General features: G+C 41.2%; 1 protein-coding gene across 1 annotated transcript in view; it reads right to left on the minus strand.

Annotated features, from left to right (window-relative positions):
• The window catches only part of LOC132658852 (uncharacterized), a 91,146-nt gene that overhangs the window by 5,215 nt on the left and 72,097 nt on the right, over positions 1 to 13,834 (minus strand). The window lies entirely within an intron of this gene.

Here is a 13,834-nt window from a genome sequence, read left to right on the forward strand (position 1 = left end):
GTAAGACAATGGCCTCTGGCCGTTCAGCGGGAGCAACCCGCTATTGTCTACAGAGAAGAGGGGCACTCCGTCCCCTCCGAAGGGGCCGGGGATGTCTCCCAATGACCTGCACCGGTGACCCAAAGCAAGAGAGTTTTTATTACCAAGCTCGAGCTGGGGCTCCCACTGTTACCGACTCAGCGGTTAAGGAGACGAGCCCCGAACTCTGGGTTACATTGCCTATATAGGGTATTCTCGCGTGAAAAATTCGAAAAACAGGAGTTTCCGGGTTGGGAGACATCTAATTGTTTACTTTCTGTGGAAGGGTTAGGTGTTGGGTTCTGATTGGTTTTCATTTCCTGGGCTGGCCATGGGTTCTGATTGGTTCTCATTTCCCGGGCTTAATTCGAATTTCCCGGGCAGGTCATAAGTCCTGAACATAAAGTCAGGAGATCCTGATCTGGGATCTGATTGGCTCGCAGGTGGTGGGCTGAGGTCAGGGCATTTCCAAAGACTCTTTCCTCAGAACTCTAAAATGGAGGGTTTTTTTTGGCAAAATGGAGTGGCTTAGGCTCTTCAATATATATTCTTTTTCATTATGGCTTATCACAGGACATTGAATAATATTCCCTGGGCTATACAGTAGGACTTTGTTGTTTATCCATTCTATATATACAGTAGCCTGTCAGGCTCCCCTGTCCATGGGATTTTTCAGACAAGAATACTGGAGTGGGTAGCCATTTCCTTCTCCAAGTATCTTTCCAACCCAGGGATGGAACCTGGGTCTCCTGCATTGCAGAAAGATTCTTTACAGATTGAGCCACCAGGGAGACCCCCATATATAATAGTTTGTGTCTCCTAATCCCAAACTTCCATCCTTTCTTCCTGCATCCACCCTCACTCTTAGCAACTACAAGTCTTTTCTTTATATTCTATGAGTCAGTTTCTGTTTTGTAGGCAGAAATCAGAGTCCAGAGGCTTAGAGTCTGAAAGTTATCAAGAGGATGAGAGATGTGCAAGGTTAATTAGCTTTAATCTGAGAGTAGTGTATATTTGGTCCAATTGATTTTAACCTATTTGCTGGGTGTGGTTGTACAAGTGTAGATCACAGCCAGAAGAAGTTAAGAAGTTTATGGGTGAATTCTGCCCTTACTAGAAAACCAATGAGAGAGATGGTACAACTCCTATCTCTTTTTACCTAGTCCCTTCTCTGAAAGGAATAAGAGTAGTCATTAAACAACTTATCCTGTATGTTAGTGCCAGCTCTTGGAGGTCTATCTCTTCATTGAGCTCACTCTTTTTATTTCCCCAAGCATGCTGTCTTTTCTGTCCTTCAGTTCCTCTTCCATTGACCGTTTCACTGTTTATTCCCTTTCTGCCTAACCTTCCATTCCTCATTTCTTGCTTTTTCCTTAGACCCCTGGAATATGTTGGCCTCACAGAGGCCAATGACTTTCTCTAAAGTCATTTTAACCTAGATCTTTCAGGAAGCCCTTGACCCAAACAGCTCATTTATAAATCCATAAATATCAAGTTGACAGAAAAGACTGGACAGAATTGAAATCAAATCCAAATATTGAGAAAAATACTCCATCTTCTCCTTTATCTTTCTAGTTTCAAAGTAAAGTTTCTCTTTATTTTAATTGTGAATTGCAGAGCTTTGAAAACATTTCTTCTTTTGTATTTTATCTACTATATATTTAAAAATGTTCTTAGAACTAAGAATGTTCTAAGTAATAATAACAGCATTGAATACTATAATTCAGCTATATTGGGGAAGACTTGGAGATTCCTCAAAGAAATCTTGATAAAGAAGCAGTCTGCATGGCAAAAACCATCACAACATTGTAAAGTAATTATCCTCCAATTAAAAATATATATATATATTTTAAAAAGAAGTAGCATAGTGTAGAGGAAACAGCACTGAGTTAAGAGTTGAAATCTCCATTTTAGTCCCAGATGCATCTTTTAATTCTCGTGCAACTTTGGGCAAGTTCATTCCTTCTCCAGTATAAAAATAGCAACATTTATAATAGTAATATGCATTTCATACTTACTATCTGCCAAGCAGTGAAAGGAGTACTTTAGATGCTCTATTCCATTTAATCTTTACAGCATCCTTATAAGATAGACACTATTATAATTAATACTTTGTTGATTATGTAGCTGAAGCTCAGAGAAGTTGAGAAAATCTCTAAGTTTCACATAGCCTTAGACTATGGAAGTTTTCAGAACCAAAGTTCAAGCAGTTAGTAAGTATCAGAACTAGGATTCAAACTCAGGTTCATCTGACTCCTGAGGTCACACTTTTAACCAGTAGGAAATGCTGTTGGCTCTACAACATTTTAATGAGCCTTAGTTTCCACATTCATTCTACTGAGCCTTAGTTTCCACATTAATAAAATCAGGGGATTAGATTGATCTCTAAAGTCCTTTTAAGCTCTAACAGGTTAAGTCTTATATTAAAAGAATATTGAGATCTCCAAGAGCAGCTAAAATAGCAGATAAAAGCCAAAACCCTGCATCAGTACTTTCCCTCACATTGCATGAAAGGGCCATGGCATGCCAAGGCTTTCATAGTGATGTTGGAAAGGAGGAATGTTCCACATCAGCAGTGTTTTGAGTCATAGGTCAAAGGAGAGAAGAGCCTAGCCTTTCCACCAAGAAACCAAAAAACTGGGAGAAACATGTGAGTTTTCAGTTCAGATCTAATACATTTGCCAGGGGAAAAAATAAACATTCTCTTACAAGAATGGAGGAGACCAACCCTGCACAAATTGTTAACAAATAATAATGTAGCAAACAATCTCTGAATCTACTAAGAATTTAGTCAGAGGCCTGTCTTTCAAGGAGGGAAAGCCTCAATATATTAAATTCAGTGTCAGAAATAAAAAAAAATATTTCCAGGGAGTAATATTCCAGAAGAGAAATACATGCCTTTGGTTGACATACAAAAAAAGGCATGGAGCACTGGTAAGGCCAAGAGTTATTCAGGTAGTTTTTCTTCTGACCCCATAAGAGACTGACCAGACTTGCCTGTGACTGTTCCGGCATCTCCAGTGGAGGCGTGTGTCGGTGGTGGCCTGCTGCAGGTTTCGGGGTACTGAGTGTTGCAGTACATGCATGGGATCTTTTGAAGGAGGTCACCATTATCTTCATTACTTCCACCATAGTTTCAGTTCAGTACAGCTCAGTCCGGCTTTGTGCAACCTCATGAATTTCACCATGCCAGGCCTCCCTGTCCCTCACCAACTCCTGGAGTTCACTCAAACTCATGTCCATTGAGTCAGTGATGCCATCCAGCCATCTCATCCTCTGTCGTCCCCTCCTCCTTCTGTCCCCATCCCTCCCAGCATCACAGTCTTTTACAATGAGTCAACTCTTTGCATGAGGTGGCAAAAGTCCTGGAGCTTCAGCTTTAGCATCGTTCCTTCCAAAGAAATCCCAGGGCTGATCTCCTTCAGAATGGACTGGTTGGATCTCCATGCAGTCAAAGGGACTCTCAAGAGTCTTCTCCAACACCACAGTTCAAATGCATCAATTCTTCAGTGCTCATCCTTCTTCACAGTCCAACTTTCACATCCATACATGACTACTTGAAAAACCATAGCCTTGACTAGATGGACCTTAGTTGGCAAAGTAATGTCTCTGCTTTTGAATATGCTATCTAGGTTGATCATAATTTTTCTTCCAAGGAGTAAGCATCTTTTAATTTCACGGCTGCAGTAACCATCTGCAGTGATTTTGGAGCCCCCAAAAATAAAGTCTGACACTGTTTCCACTGTTTTCCTATGTATTTCCCATGGAGTGATGGGACCGGATGCCGTGATCTTCGTTTTCTGAGTGTTGAGCTTTAAGCCAACGTTTTTACTCTCCTCTTTCACTTTCATCAAGAGGCTTGTTAGTTCCTCTTCACTTTCTGCCATAAGGGTGGTGTCATCTGCATATCTGAGGTTATTGTTATTTCTTCCAGCAATCTTGATTCCAGCTTGTGTTTCTTCCAGTCCAGTGTTTCTTATGATGTACTCTGCATAGAAGTTAAATAAGTAGGGTGACAATATACAGCCTTGACGTACTCCTTTTCCTATTTGGAACCAGTCTGTTTTTCCATGTCCAGTTGTAACTGTTGCTTCCTGATCTGCATACAGATTTTTCAAGAGGCAGTTCAGGTGTTCTGGTATTCCCAACTCTCTCAGAATTTTCCACAGTTTATTGTGATCCACACAGTCAAAGGCTTTAGCATAGTCAATAAAGCAGAAATAGATGTTTTTCTGGAACTCTCTTGCTTTTTCCATGATCCAGCGGATATTGGCAATTTGATCTCTGGTTTCTCTGACTTTTCTAAAACCAGCTTGAACATCAGGAAGTTCACGGTTCACATATTGCTGAAGCCTGGCTTGGAGAATTTTGAGCATTACTTTACTAGCACGTGAGATGAGTGCAATTGTGCAGTAGCTTGAGCAGTTTTTGGCATTGCCTTTCTTTGGGATTGGAATGAAAACTGACCTTTTCCAGTCCTGTGGCCATTGCTGAGTTTTCCAAATTTGCTGGCATATTGAGTGCAGCATTTTCAAAGCATCGTCTTTCAGGATTTGAAATAGATCAACTGGAATTCCATCACCTCCACTAGCTTTGTTCATAGTGATGCTTCCTAAGGCCCACTTGACTTCACATTCCAGGATGTCTGGCTCTAGATGAGTGATCACACAATCGTGATTATCCGGGTCATGAAGATCTTTTTTGTACAGTTCTTCTGTGTATTCTTGCCACCTATTCTTAATAACTTCTGCTTCTGTTAGGTCCATACCATTTCTGTCCTTTATCGAGCCCATCTTTGCATGAAATGTTCCCTTGGTATCTCTAATTTTCTTGAAGAGATCTCTAGTCTTTACCATTCTATTGTTTTCCTCTATTTCTTTGCATTGATCGGTGAAGAAGCCTTTCTTATCTCTTCTTGCTATTCTTTGGAACTCTGCATTCAGATGCTTATATCTTTCCTTTTCTCCTTTGCTTTTCGCCTCTCTTTTTTTTTTCACAGCTATTTGTAAGGCCTCCCAAGATAGCCATTTTGCTTTCTTGCATTTCTTTTCCATGGGGATGGTCTTGATCCCTGTCTCCTGTACAAAGTCACGGACCTCATTCCATAGTTCATCAGGCACTCTATCTATCAGATCTAGTTCCTTAAATCTATATCTCATTTCCACTGTATAATCATAAGGGATTTGATTTAGGTCATACCTGAATGGTCTAGCAGTTTTCCCTGCTTTCTTCAATTTGAGTCTGAATTTGGCAATAAGGAGTTCATGATCTGAGCCACAGTCAGCTCCTGGTCTTGTTTTTGTTGACTGTATAGAGCTTCTCCATCTTCGGCTGCAAAGAATATAATCAATCTGATTTTGGTGCTGACCATCTGGTGATGTCCATGTGTAGAGTCTTCTCTTGTGTTGTTGGAAGAAGGTGTTTGCTATGACCAGTGCGTTTTCTTGGCAAAACTCTATTAGTCTTTTCCCTGCTTCATTCCGCATCCCAAGGCCAAATTTGCCTGTTACTCCAGGTGTTTCTTGACTTCCTACTTTTGAATTCCAGTCCCCTATAATGAAAAGGACATCTTTTTTGGGTGTTAGTTCTGAAAGGTCTTGTAGGTCTTCAAAGAACCATTCAACATCAGCTTCTTCAGCATTACTGTTTGGGGCAAAGACTTGTATTACGGTGATATTGAATGGTTTGCCTTGCAGATGAACAGAGTTCATTCTGTCGTTTTTGAGATTGCATCCAAGTACTGCATTTCAGACTCTTTTGTTGACCATGATGGCTACTCTATTTCTTCCTGCCTGCAGTACTAGATATAATGGTCATGTGAGTTAAATTCACCCATTCCAGTCCATTTTAGTTCACTGATTCCTACAACATTGATGTGCACTCTTGCCATGTCTTGTTTGACCACATCCAATTTGCCTTGATTCATGAACCTGACTGGAGAAGGCAATGGCAACCCACTCCGCTACTCTTGCCTGGAAAATCCCATGGGCAGAGGAGCCTGGTAGGCTGCAGTCCATGGAGTTGTGAAGAGTCAGACACGACTGGAGTGACTTCACTTTCACGTTTCACTTTCATGCATTGGAGAAGGAAATGGCAACCCACTCCAGTGTTCTTGCTGGAGAATCCCAGGGATGGCGAGCCTGGTGGGCTGCTGTCTGTGGGGTTGCACAGAGTCGGACACAACTGAAGTAACTTAGCAGTAGCAGCATGGACCTGACATTCCAGGTTCCCATGCAATATTGCTCTTTACAGCATCCGACCTTGCTTCTATCACCAGTCACATCCACAGCTGGGTATTGTTTTGCTTTGTCTCCATCCCTTCATTCTTTATAGAGTTATTTCTCCACTGATCTCCAGTAGCATATTGGGCACCTACTGACTTGGGAAGTTCCTCTTTCAGTATCCTAACATTTTGCCTTTTCATACTGTTCATGGGGTTCTCAAGGCAAGAATACTGAAGTGGTTTGCCATTCCCTTCTCCAGTGGACCACATTCATCAGACCTCTCCACCATGACCCGCCCATCTTGGGTTGCCTCTCGGGCATGGCTTAGTTTCATTGAGTTAGACAAGGCTGTGGTCCTAGTGTGATTAGATTGACTAATTTTCTGTGAGTATGGTTTCATTATGTCTGCCCTCTGATGCCCTCTTGCAACACCTACCATCTTACTTGGGTTTCTCTTACCTTGGGCATTTGTTATCTCTTCACGGCTGTTCCAGCAAAGCATAGCCACTGCTCCTTACCTTGGATGAGGGGTATCTCCTCACTGCTGCCTTTCCTGACCTTCAACGTGGGTTGGCTCCTCTAGGCCCTCCTGCACCCGTGCAACCACAATTCCTTGGACATGGGGTTGCTCCTCCCAGCTGCCTCCTCTGGCACTCTAGGCTGCTGCCCCTGACCTCGCACGTGGGGTAGCTCCTTTCGGCCGTGCTTAGTGCACTGGCTGCAGCCGCCTGGGCTAGTTGGCCCCAGGTAAATAGCAGGGAGGAAACACAGCTCCACCCATCAACAGAAAATTGGATTAAAGATTTACTGACTGTGGCCTCGCCCATGAGAACAAGACCCAATCTCTCCCATCAGGAACCTTCCATAAGCCTCTTATCCTTTTCCATCAAAAGGCAGACAGACTGAAAACCACAATCACAGAAAAGTAACCAATTTAATCACATGGACCACAGCCTCGCCTAACTCAATGGAACTATGAGCCATGTCTTGTAGGGCCACCCAAGATGTATGGGTCATGGTCTACAGTTCCAACAAAATGTGGTCCACTGGAGAAGGGAATGACAAACCACTTCAGTATTCTTGCCTTAAGAACCATGAATGGTATGAAAAGGCAAAAAGATAAGACACTGAATGATGAACACCCCAGGTCTGTAGGTCCCCAATATGCAGCAAGGTCTGATGCTATAAAGAGCAATATTGCATAGGAACCTGGAATGTTAGGTCCATGAACCAATGCAAATTGGAAGTGGTCAAACAGGATATGGCAAGAGTGAATATTGACATTTTAGGAATCAACAAACTAAAATGAACTGGAATGGGTGAATTTAACTCAGATGACCATTATATCTACTACTGTGGGCAAAAATCCCTTAGAAGAAATGGAATAGCCATCATAGTCAACAAAAGAGTCCAAAACGCAGTACTTGGATGTAGTCTCAAAAACAACAGAATGATCTGTTTCTTTCCAAGGCAAACCATTCAATATCATGGTAATCCAAGTCTATGCCCTGACCAGTAATGTTGAACAATCTAAAGTTCAATGGTTCTATGAACACCTACAAGACATTCTAGAACTAACACTCAAAAAAGATGTTGTTCTCATTTTAGGGGGCTGGAATGCAAAAGTAGGAAGTCAAGAAACACTTGGAGTAACAGACAAATTTGGCATTGGAGTACAGAATGAAGCAGGGCAAAGGCTAACAGAGTTTTGCCAAGAAAACGCACTGGCCATAGCAAACACCCTCTTCCAACAACACAAGAGAAGACTCCACACATGGACATCACCAGATGGTCCACCCTAAAATCAGACTGATTATATTCTTTGCCTCCAAAGATGGAGAAGCTTTATACAGTCAGCACAAACAAGAGATTCCAAGGCAACATTTCATGCAAAGATGGGCTCAATAAAGGACAGAAATGGTATGGACCTAACAGAAGCAGAAGATATTAAGAAGAGGTTGCAAGAATACACAGAAGAACTGTACAAAAAATACCTTCACGACCCAGATAATCACGATGGAGTGATCACTCACCTGGAGCCAGACATCCTGGAATGTGAAGTCAAGTGGGCCTTAGCAAGCATCACTACAAACAAAGCTAGTGGCAGTGATGGAATTCCAGTTGAGATGCTGTGAAAATATGCTCTAAAAGATCATGCTGTGAAAATGTTGCACTCAGTAAGCCAGCAAATTTGGAAAACTCAGCAGTGACCACAGGACTAGAAAAGGTCAGTTTTCACTCCAGTCCCAAGAAAGGCAATGCCAAAGAATGTTCAAACTACTGCACAATTGCACTAATCTCACATGCTAGTGAAGTAATGCTTAAAATTCTCCAAGCCTGGCTTCAACAATACATGAAAGTGAACTTCCAGATGTTCAAGCTGGTTTTTAGAAAAAGCAGAGGAACCAGAGATCAAATTGCCAACATCTGCTGGATCATCAAAAAAGCAAGAGGTTTCCAGAAAAAAAATCTATTTCTGCTTTATTGACTATGCTGCAGCCTTTGACTGTGTGGATCATAATAAACTGTGGGAAATTCTTCAAGTGATGGGAATACCAAACCACCTGACCTGCCTCTTGAGCAATCTGTATACAGGTCAGGAAGCAACAATTAGAACTGGATGTGGATTAACAGACTGGTTCCAAGTAGGAAAAGGAGTACATCAAGGCTGTATATTGTCACCATGCTTATTTAAACTATGTGCATCACAGAAGAACTGTACAAACTACCACTAGCTTTGTTTGTAGTGATGCTTCCTAAAGCCCGCTTGACTTCACATTCCAGGGTGTCTGGCTCCAGGTGAGTGATCACTCCATCGTGATTATCTGGGTCGTGAAGGTATTTTTTGTACAGTTCTTCTGTGTACATAATTTAAATTATGTACATCATGAGAAATGCTGAGCTGGAAGAAGCACAAGCTGGAGTCAAGATTTCTGGGAGATATATCAATAACCTCAGATATGCAGATTGACACCACCCTTATGGCGGAAAGCGAGGAAGAACTAAAGAGCCTCTTGATGAAAGTGAAAGAGAAGAGTGAAAAAGTTGGCTTAAAGCTCAACATTCAGAAAACTAAGATCATGGCATCTGGTCCCATCACTTCGTAGGTGGGGAAACAATGGAAACAGTGGCAGACTTTATTTTGGGGGGCTCCAAAATCACTGAAGATGGTGACTGCAGCCATGAAACTTAAAGACGCTTACTCCTAGGAAAGAAAGTTATGACCAATCTACACAACATATTAAAAAGCAGAGACATTACTTTGCCAACAATTACTTTGTCTAGTCAAGGCTATGGTTTTTCCAGTAGTCCTGTCTGGATGTGAGAGTTGGACTATAAAGAAAGCTGAGTACGGAAGAATTGATGCTTTTGAACTGTGGTGTTGTAGAAGACTCTTGAGAGTCCCTCGGATTGCAAGGAGATCCAACCAGTCCATCCTAAAGGAAATCAGTCCTAAATATTCATTGGAAGGACTGATGTTGAAGCTGAAACTCCAATATTCTGGCCACCTGATGCAAAGGTCTGACTCATTGGAAAAGACCCTGTTGCGGGGAAATATTTAAGGCAGGAGGAAAAGGGGGCAACAGAGGATGAAATGGTTGGATGGCATCACTGACTCAAAGGACATGAGTTTGAGTAAACTTTGGGAGTTGGTGATGGACAGGGAGGCCTGGCGTGCTGCAGTCCATGGGGTCACAAAGAGTCAGACACGACTGAGTGACTCAAATGAACTGATATTCCATCTGCATTCCCCTCCTCTAAGTTCTTGCCCAGTAACATGGCTTCAACTCTCATATCTATGTGGATGACTCCTAAATCTATATCTGCAGCCCTACCCTATCACACTAACTCCAAATCTGTATCACAGCTGTTTCTTGGACATTTCCACAGAGACGTTTAGATGTTGCTTCAAACCCATCAAATGTTAGATTTAACATCTTCTTTTCCAAGTCAGTTCCCAATAAAGTGGGAAAGGAACCTGACATCTATAAAGACAAATATAAATACAAAGTATTATATTTCTCATTCAGTATCAAAGGCAACATTGTTTACCCAGGCACCCAGGCCTGGGACTTTGGAGTACTTCTCCAAATCCAGGCACTTACTAAGTCTAAGAGATCCTTCCTTTGTGAGATCTCTTGTATCTGTTCCTTCCTTTCTATTCTCAACAGACTGATGAAGTCTAAATCTTAATCTCTCACCTTACATTGGTATTGTTGTGTCTCTCAGCCATGTCTGACTTGTTGTGACCCCATGGACTATAGCCCACCAGGCTCCTCTGACCGTGGGATTTCCCAGGCAAAAAATAGTGAAGCAGGTTGCTATTTCCTTCTCTAGGGGATCTTCCCAACCTAGGTACTGAAACCATGTCTCCTTTACCACTAAGCCACCAGGGAAGCCCCCTCATCTTACAGAAATGAATGCAAAGATGGAAAGCACTTGGCATACTATGGTGATCAAATAGTGTTAGATGCACTTTTAAGTACTAAATATACTCCACTTAGATGCCTTTCTGGTACCTCAAACTCAATATGTTCTTAACTGAATGAATTTCCTTCCCTAAACCAGCTTCTCCCAATATCAGTTGTTGACAGCATAATCTACTCACTCAAGTAAAAAACCCAGGCATGAGTTTTCTTTGAATTTTTTCCCTCTCTTGGTTTCTACATATAATTTCTCACAGCATCTTATCAATTGTCTCTGATATTTCTTTCAATATGTCTCCATTCTTATGTCTTTATGGGCACTGGGCTAAAGAAAAATCTTTTCAGTCAGACATACCTAAACCTGGATTTAGCTCAACAAATTACTGTGAAACCTTGAACAAATTATTTAGCTTTCTTGAATCTCAGTTTTTGCCTCTGTAAAATGGTAATGACATTACCTATGCCTTGGAGTCCCCCCCGCCCCAGATTGAATGAGATTATTGTATGTATAGTATTGATAATAGAGTTTTTATTTAGTTGCTCAGTTGTGTCCTACTCTTTTGCAATCCCATGGAATGCAGCACACCAGGCTTCCCTGTCCTTCACTATATCTTGGAGTTTGCTCAAACTCATGTCCATTGAATTGGTGATGCCATCCAACCATCTCATCCTCATTGTCTCCTTCTCCTCCTGCTCTCAATCTTTCCCACCATCAGGGTCTTTTCCAAAGGGTCAACTCTTCGCATCTCTTGGCCACAGTTTTGGAGCTTCAGCATCAACAGCAGTCCTTCAAATGAATGTTCAGGATTTATTTCCTTTAAGATTGACTGGTTTGATCTCCTTGCAGTCCAAGGGACTCTCAAGAGTCTTCTCCAGCACCATAATTTGTAGGCATCAGTTCTTCAGCACAGCCTTGTTTATTGCCCAAGACTCACATTGGTACATGACTACTAGAAAAACCATAGCTTTGACTATATGGATGATACCTCTCAAAAATATGTTCCTTTTCACCCCTCACAATTTTCCTCTTCAAATTTTTTAAAATGTAGTCAGTTGATTTGAGCTCTTAATGTATGCATTTATACTTACAAACATACCTCTGAGCACTTGTTTCGCTGCATCCCATATATTTTGGTATTCATATTTTTCCTTTCATCAATCACAGTGTATTTTCTAGCTTCTCTAGGATTTCTTCTTTAGCCCAGTGGTTGTTTAAGAATACACTGTTGATTTAATATACCTGTGAATTTCCGTTTTCCTTTTGTTATTGATTTCTAGCTTCAGCCCACTGTTGAGGGAGAAAATACTCTGTATGATTTCAATATTTTTAAATTTATAAAGACTTCCTTTGGAGCCTAACCTGTGGCCTAGGGAAAACGTTCAATCTGCATTTGAGAAGAATGCATAGTTTCTTTTGGGGTGAACTGTTCTGTGTATGTCTACTGTGTTTAGTTGAATTACAGAGTTGTTCAAGTTCTCTATTCCCATATTGATTTTCTTTCTAAATATTTTGTCCATTATTGAAAGTGTGATATTGAAGTCTCCAATTTATTGAAGAACTAATTCTCCCTTTAGTCTGTCAATGTTTACTTCATAAAATTTGAATGTTATTGAGTGTATAAATGTTTATAATTGTTATATCCTCTAGCTATGCTGAACTAAACTTTTCACTAATATATAATCCCCTCTTAGTCTCTTGTAACTTTTCAGATTTAAATGACATTCTAACATGTATACTATCATGTGAATTGAATCGCCAGTCTATGTCTGACGCAGGATGCAGCATGCTTGGGGCTGGTGCATGGGGATGACCCAGAAAGATGTTATGGGGAGGGAGGTGGGAGGGGGGTTCATGTTTGGGAATGCATGTAAGAATTAAAGATTTTAAAATTTAAAAAATAAAAAAAAATAAAAAAAATAAATAAATAAAGTCAGTTTTTCTACATGGTTTGAAAGGATGCATGCAACCCAATATTCATTGCAGCACTGTTTACAATAAGTAGGCCATGGACGCAAACCAAATGTCCATAGACAGGTGAATGAATAAAGATGGATATGGTACATATATACAATGGCATAATAGTCATTAAAAAGAATGAAATAATGCCATTTGCAGTAACATGGATGGACCTGGAGATTATCATATTAAGTGAAGGAAGCTTGGTACACTTTATATGCAAAATCTAAAAATTATATACGTACAAAGCAGCTTATTTACAAAGCAGAAACAGACTCACAGACTTAAGAGAATAATTATAGCTACCAAGGAAGATGGGCTAGGGGAGGGACAGATTGGAGTTTGGGATTGACATGTACATGCAGTTATATTTAAAATAGATAACAAAAAATGTCCTAATGTATAGCACAGAGAACTCTTCAATATTCTGTAATAATCTAAATGGGAAAAGAATTTGAAAAAGAACGGATACATATTTAAGTATAACTGAATCACTTTGCTGTACATCTGAAATTAACACAAAATTGTTAATCAACCATGTTGCTGCTAAGTCACTTCAGTCGTGTCCAACTCTGTGCAACCCCATAGACAGCAGCCCACCAGGCTCCCTCGTCCCTGGGATTCTCCAGGCAAGAACACTGGAGTGGGTTGCCATTTCCTTCTCCAATGCATGAAAGTGAAAAGTGAAAGGAAAGTCGCTCAGTTGTGTCTGACTCTTAGTGACCCCACTGTCTGCAGCCTACCAGGCTCCTCTGCCCATAGGATTTTCCAGGCAAGAGTACTGGAGTGGGGTGCCATTGCCTTCTCCGTAATCAACTATACTCCAACGTAAAATTTAAAAAAAAATAAAGTACTTTTTTATGATATTATTAAAGTTACTCCCAGAGAAGGTACTGGCACCCCATTCCAGTACTCTTGCCTGGAGAATCCCATGGCTGGAGAAGCCTGGTAGGCTGCAGTCCATGGGGTTGCTAAGAGTCAGACACGACTGAGCAACTTCACTTTCACTTTTCACTTTCATACATTGGAAAAGGAAATGGCAACCCACTCCAGTATTCTTGCCTGGAGAATCCCAGGGATGGTGGAGCCTGGTGGGCTGCCGTCTACGGGGTCGCACAGAGTCGGACACGACTGAAACAACTTAGCAGCAGCAGCAGCAGCAATAGCAGCAGCATAGTTACTCCAGCTATCTTTTGGTTAGTGTTTGC

Source organism: Ovis aries, chromosome X (assembly GCF_016772045.2).
Source record: "Ovis aries strain OAR_USU_Benz2616 breed Rambouillet chromosome X, ARS-UI_Ramb_v3.0, whole genome shotgun sequence".
Taxonomy (NCBI): Eukaryota; Metazoa; Chordata; class Mammalia; order Artiodactyla; family Bovidae; genus Ovis; species Ovis aries.